The sequence below is a fragment of the Anguilla anguilla genome, chromosome 2, assembly GCF_013347855.1.
Source record: "Anguilla anguilla isolate fAngAng1 chromosome 2, fAngAng1.pri, whole genome shotgun sequence".
Classification (NCBI taxonomy): domain Eukaryota; kingdom Metazoa; phylum Chordata; class Actinopteri; order Anguilliformes; family Anguillidae; genus Anguilla; species Anguilla anguilla.
In genome coordinates this window covers 23,216,773-23,237,241 of record NC_049202.1, presented here as the reverse complement: position 1 = coordinate 23,237,241, position 20,469 = coordinate 23,216,773, and positions in this window count along the sequence as shown.

The following is a 20,469-nucleotide window of genomic DNA, read 5'->3' as shown; positions in this document are numbered from 1 at the left end:
CATGTAAGGTCCCGTGTGGTTCTGTTGGTGAACTGGACGATTGTCATTCTGGGTCCTTTGTTCTGCTCCTTGGATCCCAAACGATGAGCGATGTCGATGTCGTTTGATAATTTTGCTCTGAACTCGGGAATGAGAGCTTTGCAGATTCCTATGACCCGCTGCTTGATATTGTCATCTGCCTGTTCGGGAATCCCAGCAATGCGTAGGTTCCATCTATGCCGGTATCTCTCAGCCTCGTTCAGCTTTTCTTCCAATTGCTTTACCTTCTTGTTGTTCTCCGTGCACGTCACTTTCACTGCTTTCATGTCACTTTTAAGGTCGTTAACCTCTTTGAATGCAAAGTCAAGCGATCTTTTCAGAGAGTCGATGCTGACAGTATTATTTTTTTACCATTTCTTCTAGATTGTCTGACCTTTCATTAATCTTTGCAGTTAAAATACTTACTATGTTGTTCTGTAGCTCGAGCAGTGTCGGTTCCGTTTTGGTTTTCTTCATTTGTGGACTTTTTAATGGTGTGTCAGGAGCAGGTGAAGGAGTTCGTTGTGGGCTATTAAGCCGTGGGTATGAGTGGTCACTCTCTTCTGAAAGTTCAGAGGCAAAAGCCAGTTGCTGTTTGGCTGTTTGGAGGAATTCCGCTTTAAAGCAGAGCCACTGCCGGACAATTCCATAGTGCCGGTCAGTTAGCAAGTGAATTAGTTAGCAAGCAGAAGATAGTGGCAGACTAAACTTCGTTCTGAGGTAATTACTTTGAATAAACAAATAATGTCACTTAACGACGGTATTTATATTATGTTAGAACATTTTCCATGACCAAAGGCATACACAAAACAAACTTTTGGGTATGGAAACCCTTAAATGTTGCTCAGGTGCAATAAAACAAGACTGCTCTGGTCGCCATCTTCCGCGCCCCCCCACTTTTTTATTAGTTGCTGTGCGGAAGGGCTGTAGCTCCACATCTAAAGTGTTACGACATCTAGTAAACTTCTTTACGGCAAGCGGCTAGAAGACATCCATGACGACGCAAGTAATCCCACACCGTAGGGTCTAGTTTTTATCAGTGAGGGGAGGGTCTGAACGTCGGGGAAGCAATGGAAGACAGGGCCAGCCAGAGTGCATGCTAGGCTACTAAAAGTTTGTTAGTAAAAGCTTTTTGAGAGGATGCATAATTACTTTTCTTTGGCATGGATCCATTTGAAGACAGTATCGGGTGAGTTTGTTTAGTCTTTGAATCTGTCATTATGCTAAGAAATAGCTAAACCATTTTATTGATAGTATTTAATTTCTGTGCAAAGGCGCGAAAACACGCTGGTATAATAGAACAATGAGGGTAATACATACACAGTCCGCTTCGTTCTGTTGCTACCATAACATAACAAACTATCTTGTGTCTAAAGCTGCAGTTTCTCGCTGCAATTACTAATATTGAATATAAACAAAAGACACAATTTATGCTGTAGTCTGCCAATGTCTAAGTAAATAATACGATATTCTAAGCGCAGTACGCAGGTAGCAGGGATGGCGAGTTGATATTTCGTTTTTTGCTCCTAGAAGTCTGTTAGTAAAAGCTTTTTGAGAAGATGAATCATCCTACTTTTCTTTGGTATAGATCCATTTGTAGACAATATCGGGTGAGTTCGTTTAGTCTTTGAATCCGTCATTATGGTGAGAGAAATCGTATTCTGCAGTAACAAGATAAACGCGACATTAGCCCTAAAATATGCCAATACAGCAGTGAAAACGCTGCTCACAGAGTAACAAAGTAAACGAGACAACGTTTTAAAAAATGATACCATGTCATTCTACAGTCAATATCTGGGACTAAGTATTGAATGAATATACAACCTTACTGTTGGTTTTACGCGTAGAGATGTCCCTTTTGAGACTGATTGGTCATATATTGTCTTGGACAATCCGTTTGTGAAATTTACGCGCATCTGTGATGCCTGGGTACCTTCAAAAATAGCTGTGCATAATACCACACCTGTTATTCTCGGCATTGTCGCCCTTTTTAGTACACCCTGGCTTGATTGACAATTAATTTATTCAGTAGGTGAGAGTATAAGCTTTCTAACAATGTATAACATGTCTGATTTTGCTTTTGGAATAGCGTTTTATCGGTCAGCGTAACGGAAAATTTCTTATCGCATTCACTTGCGTATTCACTTTGGGCAGCACTGCACCTAACGAAACGTTGTCAACGATTTTCATAATTTCTTGGAGAGTACTATTATTATTGAGGACTTCGGGGCATAGCTAAGCCATATCTTTGCTGATAGACCTATCTGACATCGTTTTCTGGAGCAAAACAGAAGCGGATAGGACTTTGTCATTGATATACTGTCTCTGTCTCTATACTACTGAACACAAATAAAATGTCATATTGCTATGTAAGTATTACTGCTCAAATTATTTCGGTTATATGCGTTATTTTTGAAATTGAGTGTCTTTAAATAGGTTAGTGGTATTATATAATGTGGATATTTCACACTGTAATATAAGCGTTAGTGTAAAAGTGTTTTTGTGATGCATGCAACAGTGATGACGAGAATGTTGGAACGTTACTAAAACGCGGTGGACGGTTGAAAATTCTTTTCATATCGTCCCATCCCCATCCGTCATTATGCTGAGAAATCGCTAAACCATTTTTATTGATAGCATTTGAGTTTCTCTGCAAACGCGCGAAAACACGCTGGTATAATAAAACAATGACGGTAAATATAGCCTATATATATAGTCCGCTTCGTTCCGTTGCTACCATAATATAACAAACTTTCTTGTGTCTACAGCTGCAGTTTCTCGCTTCAATTACTAATATTGAGTATAAACAAAAGACGCAATTTATGCTGTAGTCTGCCAATGTCGAAATAAATTATACGGTACTCTGCGGGCAGCACACAGGTAGCAGGGATGGCGAGTTGATATTTCATTTTTTGTTTCATTTTTTTCAATGTCATATTTATTATTTTAAATATGCATTATTATTCTATCTGTCTCTGAGGAGCTCTGAAATGTGCATTCTCTGCTAAGCTGAGCAATGGTTTGGAACATGTGTCTGATGTAGTGTTGCACGGTATACCGAAACTTCAGCACTTTTTCGGTACTTAAAAAACGAAACGGTTCGATATTAGAATTTTCCGACCTTCGCTAGTTTTGTGTCAAATGTAAAAGCCGGGGAAATGTGTCTCCCGCATTACTGATTGAGAGGATGAAAAGTGTAATTTCTCAGAATCTTCACTAGATGGCAGTAACAACTAAGGTAGCCAAGTCAGGTGACGTGCGCTTGTGCATTGACTTGTTGATACAGCGCAAGCTTTGACTCAGTTCACTTCAGTAGCAATAGGTGTTCTAATTTGGAAATATTTTGTTATAGGAAGATGCTGTATTGTTATTAACATATGCTGTTTTTAGATCTATTTAAAAGTGAAAGACCTGAGGTGCATTCAAGTTCAGCGAACAGAGGCAAATGTTCGTGGCGGACATGTTTTCTTTGAACAGTTCGATTTGAACGACTTTTTACAAACATTCCAAATTGTTTGCATTAAACATAAACAGATGTGGCGACGAGAGTGTTTGTACTCACAGCCGCTTCTGTGACCATCGATGATAAAAAAAATAGCTAGGTAGCGAACAATAATAACATTGGCTAGCGTTAGCAATAACATTATTGAAAAAACTGATCACACAGTTACACAGTCACACGCGGCATGTTCAATTGAAATACCCAACTGAGGTGCGTTCAAGTTCAGTGAACAAGGCGAACGTTTGCAAACTATTTCAAACTTTTTTTCATTAGGTTTGTGTTCGCCGCGAACGTTTGCAAACATAAACGAACGGTCTGAAAAGGTAGTTTGCGGCAAACAAAAATGAATGCTGGACTGAGGGAAATGTTCCCAGATGGGTATTTCAATTGAAGATGCCGTTAAGTGTGATCAGTTTTTTCAATAATGTTATTGTTAACGCTAGCCAATGTTATTATTGTTCGCTAGCTAGCTATTGTTTTTTTTTATCATTGATGATCACAGAAGCGGCTGTGAGTACAAATGCTCTCGTCGCCATGTCTGTTTATGTTTAATGCAAACAATTTGGAATGTTCGTAAAAAGCCGTTCAAATTGAACTGTTCAAAGAAAACATGTTCGCCACGAACATTCGCCTCTGTTCGCTGAACTTGAACGCACCTCTGGGAACATTTCCCTCAGTCCAGCGTCCATTTTTGTTCGCCGCAAACTACCTTTTCAGACCATTCGCTTATGTTTGCAAACGTTCGCGGCGAACACAAAGCTAACAGAAAAAAGTTGACAGTGACCATAGACTGTAGCCCCTACTGTCGCTTAGTCCTGCGCAGTTATAAGGAAGTGACGCATAATTGTACCTCATTGGTCCACTACAAATATTATAACAGTGCCCAAATGACACAATAAATCATGAAATCGACCCATGGACAGTCATGCGAATAAAATACACATATTGTGACTATTTGTTCTCATGAGAAAAAATTATTGACTTTGTATTTTGACCGCATTTGTACCGTAGACTTACATGGAAACCGGATATGAAAACACCTATACTGGAGCCAACCGTAGTGGCGCCAGTGAGCAACCAGGAACAACAAGACCAGGAAATGAGCTTCAAAAACGAAGTGTGGTTTTGGCCGCTTGTACTAGACCTGGTATCAGTATCAAAGTCAAAATTTTGGTATTGTGACAACACTAGTCCGATTCCTTTTTTAGTTGCGGCGCGGAAGCACTGCAGCTCTACATACACGCCGGGCTATGTAAGTGTTACGACATGCCACCTAAGTGTTACGACATAGTAAAGGCCTTTACGGCAAGCGGCTAGGACACATCCATGGCGATGCAACCAAGTAATCCGACAGCGTCTCTTAGCACAAAATTGGTCGTAAGTCATCAATATTTTATACAATCACCATGATATTCAGTAGATATGTTGGGTGAAAGTATATGATCGTGAGGACAAAACCATTTTAAAATCGCTTCATAGGGGGCGCAATAGCGCCAATGCTCGGACCCCTCCCAACGGCGCTTGCGGCTTTAATTTTTATTGTTACTCCCCTCATTCCCTGGATTTTCTCGGGGAAATAACAATGATGATGTTTTACTATTAAGGCTGCAATGTGGTGATTGCCTTGGATAGTAAAAGGGTTCTTTTCTTTGTGATTGAGGCTTGAGTCATGAATGCAGCCTCCAACTCTCAGAAGCCCATGATCGTCGATGAAGGGATCCAGATTTTTAAGAAGGCTGCTCTTGGGAATCCTTTCATGTTTTTGAATGCACCTGATCTCGTCAGCATAGACTTCTCCTTGTACTGTTTGAATGATGGCGTTCTGAGCTTGATGAGAGTCATGCCCCTTGTATTGTGATTCACAATGATGTCAACCTTTACAAGGGCTGCTCTTTGAGGTTTTGTTGAAAAAACAAGCAATGTGCAAAAGTGCAGTAACGGCGCGTGTTTGTGACTTCCAGGAAAAAAACCTAGAAAAACATTGAGAACCAAGCTGCTTAGGGTGTGTTGCAGTGGTCAGGGTAGGCACCACAGGACGAATGTCTGGGTCTGACTGAGGATCGACAAGATTGTAGGTGTTCTTAGGCAGACTTTGCTCTGGTTTGTACAGAAATCTGGGACCAGTGAACCAGTTGGTGTGCATCAAATGGTTTGCAGTGACAGATCGCGTGGCATGATCTGCAGGATTCTGATCTGTGGGTACAAAGTTCCACTGGTCGGGATAGAAGGATCTTCGGATGCATTGAACTCTGTTACTTACGTACACGTAAAAACATCTGGTCTCATTGCAAATGTACCCTAGGACCACTTTGCTGTCCGTGTGGAAAGACGTAGTATCAATCTGAAGGTCTAGCTCTGTTGAGATTAAGTCTGCTAACTCTACTGCCAGAACAGCTACACAGAGTTCCAGCCTTGGTACCGTGTGCTCTGGACACGGAGTCAGTTTAGCTTTGCCTATGACGAAGCCTACATGGTTGGTCCTGTCACTATCAGTAACCTTTAGATAAGCCACTGCAGCAATAGCTTTAGTTGATGCATCCGAGAAGACACACAATTCTCTTCTGGCAGCTTCTGAAGGTAAAATGTTTGTGTATGGTCTGGGGATAGAAAGACAGGACAAATCTTTCAAAGATGATCTCCAGGATGTCCATGCCTCCTCCACTTCTTGGGGCAATGGAGAGTCCCAGACGCCATTCTCTGCAGTGAGCTCTCAAAGGATGGATTTTCCCTGTATGGTGACAGGTGCTACAAAGCCTAAAGGATCATAAAGACTGTTGATGGTTGACCAAATACCTTGTCGTGTGAAGGGTTTTATCTCATCAGAGACTTTGAAGTGGAAACTATCCTTTTGGAGGTCCCAACTGAGCCCAAGACTGCGTTGAGTTGGCAGGCTGTCTGCATCAACGTCCAGGTCTTTAAGGTCAGTTGCATGATCTTCAGGAGGAAAGGCCTCCATGACCTCCTTGTTGTTGGCTGCTATTTTGTGCAACCTTAGATTTGATTTGGCAAACATGTCTTGTGTCTTTTTTAGTAGGCTGATGGCAGCCTTGATTGTTGGAAGAGATGTTAGACCATTGTCTACATAGAAATTGCGCATTACGAAGTGTCTGACGTCAGAGTCTGTGCATAGCTCACTGTCCAGAACAGATTGGTGTAGCCCGTATATAGCTTTTGCCGAAGACATGATCTTTCATCCTAAACTCCTCAATGTCTTTGGAGAGGTCATTGTCTTGAAACCAGAAGAAGCGTAGGAAGTTTCGATCTTCTTCTCTTACTGAAAAACGAGTAGAACATCTGCTTGAAGTCGGCTGAAAATTTTTCCTTTCTTTTTTTCCTTTCTATAGCGCCTCAGTACACCAAGCAGTGTGTTGTTCAGGTTGGGGCAACACGTCATTGAGCGACACACCATTGTAGGGTGCGCTGCAGTCAAACACAACTCTGATCTTGATCTGATGATCTGTTTTGGTTTCTTAGGATTGTACACACCAAAGGTTGGTAAGTACCACCTCTCTTCTTCCCCACTGAGGGGAGGGGCTAGTTCGGCATGACCATTTCGAAATATCTTCTCCATGAAGATGTGGAAGTGGTCTCTCATTTCAGGTTTCCTCTCAAAGTTGTGTTTGAGTGACATGAGGCGATTCAGAGCCTTGTTGTTAGGGAGCCGTTGACGTGGGCACTTGAATGATAACGGTGCTACCCAACTGTTGTTTGCATCTTTCTTTAGACCATCATTCATTGTTTTCAGGTAAGAAGCGTCTTGAATTGAAGGAACAACCTTGTTGTTGTTCTTTGTCTGTCTGAACACCGTGCACCTTAGGTGGTTAGCCTCGCAGGTAAGTTTCTCTTCAGAATATGCTGGAGGATGGTTAGGGATCAGAATGTCACTGTATTTCTCTTTTACGTGGAACACATTAGGGCATGGTTCAAATAAAGTAGGGCGCTGTCTCTCTCCGATGTTGGTGTAGAACACACTTACTGTTAGTGGTGTGTGGATGTTACCTAGACACACGTTGCCTATGACGACCCACCCCAGGTCAAGTTTCTGAGCATAAGGTAGATCATGTGGGCCATTGACTTGTTTGCACACCTTATGGACTCTGATGATGTTCCATCCTAGCAGAAGTAGGATAGGGGCGTCTGGGTCAAGCTCTGGGATAAGGTGTGCTATTGACTTTAAGTGAGCATGATGAAGAGCGACATTAGGTGTTGGAATCTCGACTCTATTGTTTGGAATCTCGTTGCATTCAATTAGGCTGGGTAATGGAATGCTGACCTTTCCATCCAGGGATTCTTCTTTGTATCCATTGGCTCTCCTTCCGATTGTCTCCTTTGGTCCGGCACATGTTTTTAAAGAGTAAGGAGCGCTTGGACTTTGGTCATTGAAGATGTCGAAGAACTGTGAGCGGGATAGTGATCGGTTGCTTTGTTCGTCTAGAATTGTGTACATTTTGACTGCTTTGTCTCTGTGGCCAGTTGGATACACATTCACAAGACATATTTTAGAGAAGGAACACTCATTAGCTCTCCGCCACAGACACAGACGCCACAGTATGCATTTGGTGGTGACATTGGGTGTTGGCAAGATACCCTCCCCACCATGCTCTGGACCGGGGTCCTTTTCTTTGGTCCAGGTAGCTGGGCCAGGGTGAAGTGCTGTGTGGTGATTTTCACTTTTACATTTGGGTTTTGAGTTTACAGTTCTTTGCGATGTGTGAAGAAGGACTGCTCTTTGAGGTTTTGTTGAAAAAACGAGCAATGTGCAAACGTGCAGTAACGGCGCGTGTTTGTGACTTCCAGGAAAGAAACCTAGAAAAACGTTGAGAACCAAACTGCTTAAGGTGTGTTGCAGTGGTCAGGGTAGGCACCACAGGACGAATGTCTGGGTCTGACTGAGGATCCACAAGATCGTAGGTGTTCTTAGGCAGACTCTGCTCTGGTTTGTACAGAAATCTGGGACCAGTGAACCTACAACACCTAAAGCACACACTGTTTTCTCTCAAGAATGTTTTGCGTTCTTCAATGGGCTTCTCTCTAAAGACGCAACATTTCCATAGAGGGTGTGGTTTTCTATGTATGGGGCAGAGTCTATCTCCATCATTGGGTTTCTTTAAAGGCCATTCTGTGTCAGAGCTGGTTTTGGGGAATGTCTCAGTTTTGTGCACAGATACTTCTCGCTGCCTGTTTGGCTTCCAAACCGTTTTCTCTGATTTCAGTGCCATGTCCGTGTGAGAGGTGAAGTTAAAGCTTGGATCGTTTTTGACACTATCCTGCGACAAAGTAGCTAAACGGTGGAAAAGGAACACCGTGGTCACGCTTGTAAGAAGCACCGACTGAGGCCTATCTTTCCTGCAGATTAAATGGAAGCTTTTGTACAATTGGATTGACACCTCTTGCTGTGTCGAGGAAAGAGAGGCCAAGAAGGTCTCCTTTGCCCTTGGCTGACTGGAGTTCTGTGAGTAGATCACTTCATTTTGTCAACTTTGAATAATCTCTGTTTGTTATCTTTAGAAAGCTGTCAAGCCGTTTAAACAGAGCATCTTTTATCACTTCTGCTGAACCGTAACGTTGCAAGTCTATCCCATACCAACACCAAGCCTGCTTCTGGATGATTAATATGTATAGATCAGATCTGTTATACATGTTCTGCTGACTCTTTACTGAACCATTTAAGGAGCAGATCCATCTCTTCACTTGCTGACAAATCTAAACCTACAGTGACGTTTTGAAAAGGGCGTTTCCAGGCTCTGTAGTTCTGTGGCTTGTCATTGAATTGAAGTAAGCCTGTTGCAACAAGCTCACGATGAGCGACGTACCTTACAAAATCTGTAATGTTTGAATCACCATCGTGATTTGGAGGTGCGAGATTAGATATAGGAGTAGGATGCACATTTTTATTTTATTTCATCTTTATTTCACCAGGCAAGTCATTAAGAACAAATTCTTATTTACAATGGTGGCCTGGCAAGTGACAAAAGCCACTTAAGGCAAGGGGAGGTGGGCTAGAAGATAAAAGCATATTAAAAGCACAAAATACATCAATAATAACAAACTAAACATAGGCACATGAAAACACAGGCAAGCAAACAACAGTCAACAAACAAGATATGGGGGGGGGGGCATAAGAGTGTTATGGGGATAATACATGGCAGAAAAACAGTTGCAGGAATCAGTGAAAATGTTTGAGATGGCATCTTTGAAGGCAGAAATGGTAATAAATGTATCCAGTTTTAGGGTTTTTTGCAGAGCATTCCAGTCGCAGGCAGCAGATTTAAATGATGCAAGACTGAGGGATGTGTTGGTTTTGGGAATTTTTAATTGGATATGGAGTGAGGACCGGGTGTTGTGTGTGACAAACATAGGGTGCAGCAGATGACACAGGTAGGGAGGTGATAGACCGAGAAGGGTCTTGTAAATGACAGTAAACCAGTGAATGTTACAACGGGTGTGAAGGGAGGGCCAGTTGACCAGAGAGTAAAGAGTGCAGTGGTGTGTGTTGAAGGGGGCATTTGTGGCAAACCGGATAGCGGAATTGTAAAGAGTATCAAACTTGCAAAGTGTACCTTTGCATACAGACCTGTATATTATGTCACCGTAATCGAACATGGGGAGAATAGTCATTTGTATGAGGGTGAGATTGGCAGCAGAGGTAAAAGTGAAACGATTTCTATAAAGGAACCCTAGCTTAGCCTTGACCTTAGACTGCAGCTTAGAGATGTGGTGGGAAAAGGATAGCGTGCTGTTTAGCCAGATGCCCAAGTACTTATAGACTGTAGGGTTGTCAAAAAATATTCTAAGTTCGAAAACTATTCGAAAATCTTTTTTTTTTTAAGTTCAAGCCTAAATTTGAGCATTCGAATATTAGTTTTTTGGATCCTGCGTTTTTGATTCCGCGTTTTATAATTAACATAAATATACACCATTAGTTTTCAAAAATATTGAAAACTAATGGTGAAAATGGCAGCAGCATCGGAGGAGTTGGTCCCACTAGCTGGTAATAGAAGCCCTGTTTGGAAAGTAACACAGGAAATGAACTTTGCGTGCATGAACATGATTCGCCACAACAGTCCTGTTTTTAAGCTATCTGGATCCTCAGAAATTAGTGCCAATAACCTCCGGTGATACTTTCAGCTCCATGGACACAACTTACTTGTTACTTGTCAGCTAACAATTTAGGCTAAATAATGTTCCCATATGGCAGGCTATGTTTCCTTTCTGTTCTGAAGATTTTGATAAAATTGGATGATGAAAGAAGTTAAACAAACTAAAGAGAGTAAGTAATTTATGTTGTTTTAGGCTACAGGTATTAGCCGTTTGAATAGTTTTTGTGTTAATAAATAAACAGGGATTTCCCATAAACAATCATTTCCCTATTATTGTGATTAATAAATGCCGAGTTGTGCCAAATTACATCCACGAGAAAGTTCTTTATTCATTTGCGCATTAGGCTATAGAAACTGCAGGGGGCTCATTTATAAAATTAACTGCATGCACGTCAACACTTGTCTCTACCTTGAGTCCTGTTGAAATTTTATAAATCACTACTTTGACGTGATTTTCTACGTAGCCTACACGCCAAGTAGTTGATCTAAAATACGTTTTATAAATGAGACCCCCAGATGTAGTAACCTAGTATGAAAGTTCACCAATGTCCTACTACTTCCACTGCCCGCTTGTGGAAAATAACACGTAGGCCGGTTTGGAGGGAGCGTCACGTGGATATTGCGCCCGGCAATAAGCAGCTTATATTTGTGAATTATAGGCAAATGATATTCGAATATATTTGAACACAGACTAATTACAAAATCTAATATTCGAACTCAATTTCATGGCACTTTTGACAGCCTTAATAGACTGTGACCTGATCCAGGGTAGCTCCCTCACTGGTGGTGATGGAGGGGGCATGGCACCCTTCCGGCAGAACCACATAACCTTAGTCTTGGAGGTGTTAAGAGACAGTTTAAGGTGGGTAAAAGCCTGTTGGACTTGGAGGAAGCTACATTGTCCTTTAGGGGCCTGAGATTTTGTGTAGGAGTAGCATGGTAGCTGTAGTTATCAAACCTTGCCTTGCATGACCTATTAACAACATATGTGTCTTCATTTCTGTATGGCAAATTAGTAGCTGGTGTACTTCAGGTATGTTTGTGATATTGAGCATTGAAGGTTTGGTCTGGATAGAATGGGTTTGTTTCTGTGTGAAAGTGGGAAAATGGATTGTCTTGATCCATTTTTATTGTTTCTTTGTCACCCTTGAAACGTTCATCTTTTAGCAGTAATTCTATGCCCTGTGATTTTGTTTGGTCGATGACATCTTGTAGTGTGGCTTCCCGAGGAGTAGACCCAGTTTGCAAATGTGTTTTTTACTGTCTGAGTCAAAGGCACTTTCTAGGGCCTCTGCTTCCGCAACGGCTGCCTCCTTTTCACAATGAAGTAAGTCCATAGATGCTTCAAACCTTGCTTTTTCTAGCTTTAGCTTCATTTCATTTTCAGCAAATGAAAGGTGGGCCTTTGTTCCTTCCGCTTTCGCTCTTGCCTTGGTTGCAGCAGCGCCAGCTGATGAGTTACATAAGCTTACTAATGATGCAATAGACCGTGTCTTTAAGGAAACTCTATCATCCGCCATGGTGTAGTTGGTTGGAGAATATCTGCTTAGATGCGATGGTCGTCCACTGGTTGCGTGTGACGACGTCGTTAATCGTGTCTGTTGTCAGCCTGGATTGCGTTATCTTGCCCGCTAGGAAGCACATTGTTTCACTGTGCTGCCCTCGGTATATGTGCTGTATATAACTTGGCAGTCAGCTAAACGCCTTCCCTCCATCAAGACTCTGGAGACAGTTATCCGTTGTCCACACAGATTTAATGATAGAAAAGGGACAGGGTGCAACTAAAAAACAAAGCATAACACAAGTATGCTTATTGTGAATGCTTGTAAATAAACCGTAAATACACCAGGAACTACACTGCCTTTTTTACTTGTACATTTTAACATATTTACCATATTAACTACGTATTTGTAACAAGTTGTTCATTGTTAATGTGTTTTTATATTATTATGAAATCTTTATTACTGTAGTAGTTAGCTCTGCTATGAATTTGGCTGACTTAGATAACTCGACCATTCCTGTCACAAGTGGTGTCAGAAGTGGGATTTCATACTGCAGTAAGGAACAGAGAGAGATGCCACCCAAGCGGCAAGAGGAAAAGGACGATGAAGCAGAGGAAGGAGCGATGGCTTCCAGCTCCACTACAGAGGGTATGGCTGTACCAGAGGGAAGTTCACCTGAGGCTGTTGCAGAGTTGGCGGGGTGGGTCAAAGTTCTTCTGCAAGCCCAAGCAGCCAGAGATGAGCAGCTGGATAGAGAGGCTGCCCTCCAGGATAAAAGATGGAACAGCATGCGCCACCAGTTCCAGCAACTCCAGGACCAGCTTGGACGGACTACATGGCAGGAAGAGTGAATTGGCTAGGCCACCGAGAGAGCCTCCAGGGTTCCGAGTCCCCAAGCTGCAACCACTGACTGCAGATGATGACATAGAACACTTTTTAACCATGTTTGAGAGGATAGCAAAAGTTTGTCGCTGGCACCGAGACGACTGGGCAATTCACTTGGTCCCTCTCTTGACAGGGAAAGCCCGGAGTGCTTATGTCAGGATTAACCCGGATTACACCGAAGACTACAACCAAGTCAAGGAGGCCATTCTGGCAAAATATGAAATCACCACATCTTCACTACCGCCGAAGATTCCGTTCCTTGGACATTCTTGAGGCTGAAACACCACGGGAGCTGTATGTGCATCTTAAACTGTTCGCCAAGTGGGTCAAGCCAGAACAACGGACGGTGAAAGAGATCTCTGAAACCATGATCCTGGAGCAGTTCCTGCAGATGGTGAATCCAGAATTGGAGGTCTGGATAAAGGAACATGACCCCAAGACTGCAGAGGAAGCAGCACGCCTTGCTGAGGTCTTTGTCTCTGTCAGGAAAGGGAACCGACAAAGCAACTTCGGCCATAACAGCCACTTTGCATCCAAACGTGAGTCTGATGAGGGTGAAAAAGGGCGTGGTCATGCCATAGCTAAAGTAATTGCTAGTAGTAAACCACCTGACAGGCTTAGCAGGCGGGGTGAGGTGTTATAACTCTGGGCTGCGTTTCCGAGTTTTGATGTACCTTAACGTTTTATGAAGGCTCCTAAGGTATACCTTTCAAAGGGAAACCGCTTTTTTATGAGTGTTTCCCAGACTATACCTTAAGGCAACTGTTAAGGGACACCTCAAAGGTACATCGTAAGTTGGAGCTGGCCTTCACTGTGGTGCTGAAAAGTTTATCAATCGATGCCAAGCGAATCGATTGTCTCACTTGTAAAGGCTTGTGAATGACGTTTTTAATATAACAAGTGTTGTCATAATCATTTTACATCAATCCAATATTGCAGAAGAGGAAGCTATGCCTACTAGAGATAATCTGCTAATCTCTTTAAGAGTCTGTTAAGACGAGACCTTGTGATAGTTTCAATAAATACGTACATATAGGCTACAAAGGATAAAATAAAAAGCATCAATCGGGACATATAAGCCATAGTCTGGGACTTCGTGGAAGCCCAGGGAAAAGGATATAGGCTACATATGGGTGAATTATTTTGTTCTTATTGAAACAAAGGTCTAATGTTAATTTGTTTTTGTCACACAATATGTAGGCAACTGTAGCAGCATATCACTGCACTGCACTGATTCCCGCGAACTTTTCTCTGCAATGCAAAAATGATCGTAGATGAAAGGCAAAAGCGTATCTGTGGAAATTGATCATGATGAATTCTATACCGGGTGCCTTATGAATAGGTCTACCTGTTAAAGTGATTTGTTCATCCACCTTAATTTTCTGTTGGATAATCTTAAGTTTAACCAAGAATATCATTATTGGGTTGTTTACCGAAAATCGTCAAACAACATGGTAAGAAAAATGTTCCGTAATGTTGATATTTACCCAGTGCTATTTTGTTTTATATAGGAGGTGTGAGCTAAAGGAAGGGGATGTAGATCATTTGTCCATTATGAGCCACTGTATCTGTATGTGTGTTTATGGCTAGGCCAATCAATGTGCTCTAGTTCGATCATGCAAGTAGACTCACTCAACGTTGGTTTTGCACACACAGGTTTTATATTCTTAATAAACCAGCAGTTTGTTCCAAGTCAGTGTGATCATTGACTCACACACAAACGAACTAATTTCTACAGGGTATGGAGTCAGAAAAGCCATATCCTCAGTTAGCGCCACTACGTATAAATTAAAAAACTTTTCACAAATTGGATTAGTATCATGGATAGGCCCTATACTTAATTACCATCATGATGGGGATAGACAGGTAAAACGGCAACATTCTCACGACTTGCTATGCACAGACACGTTGATTGGATAATTACTTTTCGTAAAGTTAATATTAAACTGTCATTTTCGTATGCCGATGTGCTACTAGATGCGCACTGTAGTACAACTGTCGATTTGAAAAGCAAAATGTTGGCATAATAAGGCAAAACTGTGACAGGATTAGCGGAGCGCAGCGCTAAGGGACAGCTGAGTGCCTCAGACCACCCTTTTAAAGGTATACCTTTCATAAGGTATCCCTTAGCTAAGGAGACGCTGGGAAACAGCTCGAGACCTGAAGGAAGACCTTAAGGTATACCTTACAACGCACGTAGCACTAAGGAGACTCTGGGAAACGCAGCCCTGGAGAGTTGGGGCACACTAAACCTTTTTGCCAGGCTAGGAACACAAAACAGGCACTGTTATGTTCTATACCACGACCAGTAAGACAGGTCTCTAAGGTGCAGGGTTTGGGTCGTGTGCTGTCTGTCCTTGTGAATGGCCAGTGTGTAGAAGCACTAATAGATACCGGTAGCTCCCAGTCCATGGTACTGGATAGCTTGGTGCCAAGGGAAGAATGGAGTGAAGAGGCTGAGGTAAAAGTGCGCTGTATACATGGTGATGAAAAAAAAAAAGGATAGTGATGGACATTGTAGGCCTATTAGAACAGAGTTCTGCAGAAAACCGATATATTCTTGTAATCTGTGATTATGCTACCAGACATCCTGAAGTTTTCCCTCTGAGGACAGTCAAAGCCAAGCAGGTAGCAAACTCATTATTACAACTGTTCTCACGGGTGGGTGTACCTAGAGAGGTTTTGACAGATCAGGGGACAAACTTCCTGTCAAAACTGCTACAACAGGTTTACCAGTTGCTAGGTATCAAAGGTATTAAGACCATTCCTTATCACCCTCAGACAGATGGTTTGGTTGAACGGTTTAATCAAATGCTAAAGAACATGCTACACAAGTTTGTCACCCAAACAGGTTCTGACTGGGACCAGTGGCTGCCCTATCTCCACTTTGCGTACCGAGAAGTGCCACAGTCTTCAACAGGGTTCTCTCCTTTTGAACTCCTTTATGGACGGCAAGTGAGAGGGCCACTGGACCTGCTGAAGGAGTACTGGGAAGGTCCCAAGGAGGCGGGAGAGAGTGTGGTGTCCTATGTAGTGAAAATGAGGGAACGGCTGGAAGAGATGACTACCTTAGCCCAAAAAAACTTGAGGAAGGCCCAGAGGAACCAAAAGACCTGGAACGACCAGAATGCCAGGACCAGAGCTTTTGAGCTGGGGCAACAGGTGCTGCTGCTGCCAACGCATGACAGCAAGTTGCTCACAAAATGGCATGGCTCATATGAGGTAACACGGAAGATGGGACCAGTTACGTATTAACTTTTCATGCCAGAGAGGGGGAAGAAGCACCAGACATTCCATGTGAATCTGCTTAAAGAGTTCCGCCCACGTCCAGCACCAGTACAGCAACAGCTGTTTGTGCGAGCTGTGGAGGAAGAGGAGGAATCTCATGAGCAGTACCTTCCCCACGCAAGGGAATTTTCAGACGGTGGACTTAAAGGGGAATTTCACTTTATAACATTTCTGCTTCTCATGACTGATATTGTCCTTCTAATTAATGTGTCGCCCTTCATTTTTCAATTAGTTATTTAATTTGAAATGTCTAACATTAGAAAGAAAGACCTTTTTTTAGCACAAGTTCACACGGTACGGTTTCCGGTTTTTTCTTCTTCGTTTTCATTTCGCGGAAAAATCTAGAAGAAGCGAAGCAAAACATTCTGTTAACTTAGCGTTGAAACCGAACAAACTAATGTCTGCTAGCTTTTGTTTGATGTGATATCACTGTAATAATGAGGTGCATTGTACCCGGTTGTTATAAAGCCCCCGTTGAACTTGGCTTGAAAGCACATTTTCATAGTTTTGCACGTGATGCAACCTTGTGCCAGACATGGATGGATGTAATCAGACACCCCAACATAACAGCCAAAGAAGTCCGCAAACGAGGATTAAGGATATGTAGCGACCACTTTGAAGCCACCGACTACCAAGGCAACCCTCTGAAGCCTGGAGCTGTACCCACCATTTTCCCATCGTTGGTCGAACCGCTCGAGGTAGGTACTAAGCGGGCTGGCTAACGCTATCGCGTCTGTCTGTGATACATAGGATGTCTACCACCAGTTGCTGTTTGTCCTGGGAATAGCCTGTGGTTCCTCGATCTCGGCCCGCTCCTGACTCGCTCTCGCACGATCAGCCTGCAAATTAGCCAGCTCTTCTTCTGTGTATTCCGGCTCGAATCGATAGGGCACAACAATCCCATGATCAAAAACAATCTCCTTCTGACATTTTCGGTTTCGCTAGCTAGTAGTCATACAACACTATTTCTACGACCAACCTAATTTTATTGTCTGCAGGTACGCCCACTTCAGAAGTCGCACAATGATATCCATCCTCGAGTTCAACACTAAACTGCCTGGGTCGACTTCCTGCATTTGTAGAGGAAAACAACAAAACAGCGTAAAATATTAACATAATGAAATAACTAATCGAAAAATGAAGGTCGACACATTCATTAGAAGGACAATATCAGTCATGAGAAGCAGAAGTGTTATGAAGTGAAATCCCCTTTAACCCATCTGACACCAGCTCAGCAGCAGGAAATGGGTGCATGTCTGGACCCTGATCTTTTCCGAGAGAAGCCTGGACTCACCACCCTGGTCCAATACACCATCCACCTTCAGAAGGATGCTCCAACCAGGCAAAAATGCTACAGGATCCCAGAGCGGTTGCTGCAAGTGCTACGACAGGAGTTGGAGGTGATGGAAAAGATGGGGGTGATAGAGCATTCCACCAGTGAGTGGTGCAGTCCCATAGTAGTCCTGGTGCCAAAGAAGGATGGGACCATAAGGTTCTGTATAGACTTCCACCACATTAATGCCATTTCGAAGTTTGACCCTTATCCTATGCCCCGCATTAATGAACTCATTGAGAGGTTGGGAAAGGCTCAGTACATTTCAACCCTGGACCTGAGCAAAGGCTATTGGCAAGTTCCGTTGCCTCTAGAGACCAAAGAGTTGACAGCCTTTAAGACACCTTTTGGCCTACAGGGGGCACCAGTGACATTCCAGCGACTGATGGATCAAGTGCTGCAGGGTACCACATAGTTTGCTGCTGCATATTTAGATGAGGTTGTCATCTTCAGCCAGTCCTGGGAGGAACACCTGGTTCATGTCCAGAAGGTTCTTCACTGGGTTCAGTCAGCAGGCCTCACCATAAATCCCCAGAAATGTTCCTTTGCCCACAAGCAACTCCAGTACCTGGGGTATGTGACTGGTGGGGGTGTCACCCGGCCACAGATGGGGAAGGGGGAAGGTGGAAGCCATTCAGTCTTTCCCTGTGCCAACCACCAAGAGGAAGGTGCGGTCCTTTCTAGGCCTTGGCAAACTGTTTCCCAGGGAAACAAGGTATTCCACGGTGGAAAAGGAGTGCCTTGCTGTGAAATGGGCAGTGGACACGCTGCGTTACTACCTTCTAGGAAGACACATTGTGGTGTGGAGACAGATCACCGGGCATTATAGTGGCTGCATAAAATGCGAAATGCCAATGTTCGGGTGGTACCTCTCTCTCCAACCTTTCAATTTTACTGTACATTATAGGACTGGTTCTTCGAATCATGTAGTGGACTGTCTCTTTCGCATTCCAGAGGGCGAAAGTTCCAGCAACCAGGATCAGGAGGACACTTGCCTCTTTCCTGAGTGCAATATGCGCCAGCTGGAGAGGGGGGAGGAAGTGTAACGGAGCGAGTCCTCCGTTTTCTTAATATCTCGCAAATGCTACGTGTAACTTTGTTTACCATTTTTAAAAACATTTGTGTTTGTAATTTTGTTTGGAAATGTGCACGAGAAAATGAACTTTGTAAAAGGTGAAATGTAGTAGTACACCTTACCGCATTGTTTGGCTGGTTTGGTGCAGTGTTTGCAGTATCCAGTGATGCAAGAGATGCGGTGCCGTCTTCCGCAAAACTATTGATCCAGGAGAACGTAACAACACTCTAACAGATGTGGGGGGAGATCGTAACCACAGTTCTTCTTCTGTTAAGTGTTGTGTGGAAATATTTTTACATCAAGATGTGCAATATTGTTATAACTGATATCTTTCATGTAAGTATTGTAAATTGTATAATTGGAAACTTTAATTGATTTCCCTTAGTTGGAATGTTCCAGGGGAGGAGCTTAGGAGGGGAATCTATATAAGCCAGTCCCAATCATTTAGTGAGAGAAGAGCTGAGGAGACGGAGTTGTGCGGTGCGATGCGATAATTGATTAACTACAAAATGGTTACACTGCTTCATTATTTTTTTTGTTCTTTGTTTCCAAGTGTTTTTGTTTGTTTATTGGTTTGTAAATAGTTCTGCGGGCCATAATTTCTTCCTGCACCTGCAGAAAAATTAATCCCTCACTGGAGGTGTGCACTTGCGGTTCCATTACTGCTGATTAATCAGATTTATTGCAGTTGAAGTGCCTACAATTAAACCATACTGTTGACAGGACTTGGTATCCCATAAATAGAGCATAAATGGAGGTCCCTTGGGCTGCTGGGTGGGCCATCCAGTATGGCTGTGGCCTACACATAACTGCCCCGTGGCATAACCTATTGGGGGGGGGGGGGGGGGTATTCTGTCGAGTGGGATGGTCGTGTCTAATCACTCACCAGTGACCCCTGCTAGTAGACAAGGTGCCTGACGTGTCACCTTTGTCTCTACTCTTTGTCCGTCATGTGGATGGCGTTCCATTGAGCTTAATTAGGATGCATCCTGTGTATTTACTACAGATACACAATAATATCAGTACCATATCAGTATCAGCCAATAATAGCCACAAACTTATCAGGAATCATGCCAGATTATAGCTGACATGTTGGGCTGATATGACCATAAAACATACATGCACCAGAGGGGCGATGGGTCTGATGTGTTGCTGAAGCTATAAATATAGAAAATTTCATGCTCAAAAAGTATGAAACTCTTCAACTTATTTTTAAATAATCTTCATTACCAGCCAAACTCAGAAAGAAAGCTATACAGGGACTCCTTGGACTCTCTATTTAATAGTAAAGATACTGATATATTTTGATGTAAAAATGAAAATTTTAAAATATTTTTCCTTCTTAAGTAGACATCTTTGTGCTTCTACTTCTTCCATGAATGTGGAAATGGTTGCACTTGGCCTTTGAGCTAATAATGTGAAACGGAGGTATCATCCACATCGGCCATTATTAAGTAAATGACATCAGCTCCAGAAATTTCATAACGTGCATCCCTAATATTTGAGTGTAGATACACCTGTATAAACCTTTTCAAGTTTATCACTGCATTTCAGAATACCAGGGGACCTGACAAAGTGACGTTTTAAGAAATGGGTTAAAGGAGTACCATGGTGATTTTCACACTTTCTCGGTTTTATGTGCTATTTGCACAAGAGGCATTGAAGAAACACAATGAGCAAAGTATTAAATATGTCCGTTCTGTATTTTTGGAGAAATATGCGTTTTAAATTCATCGTCCTATTTTCAACCGGTTGAGAAAGTTGTC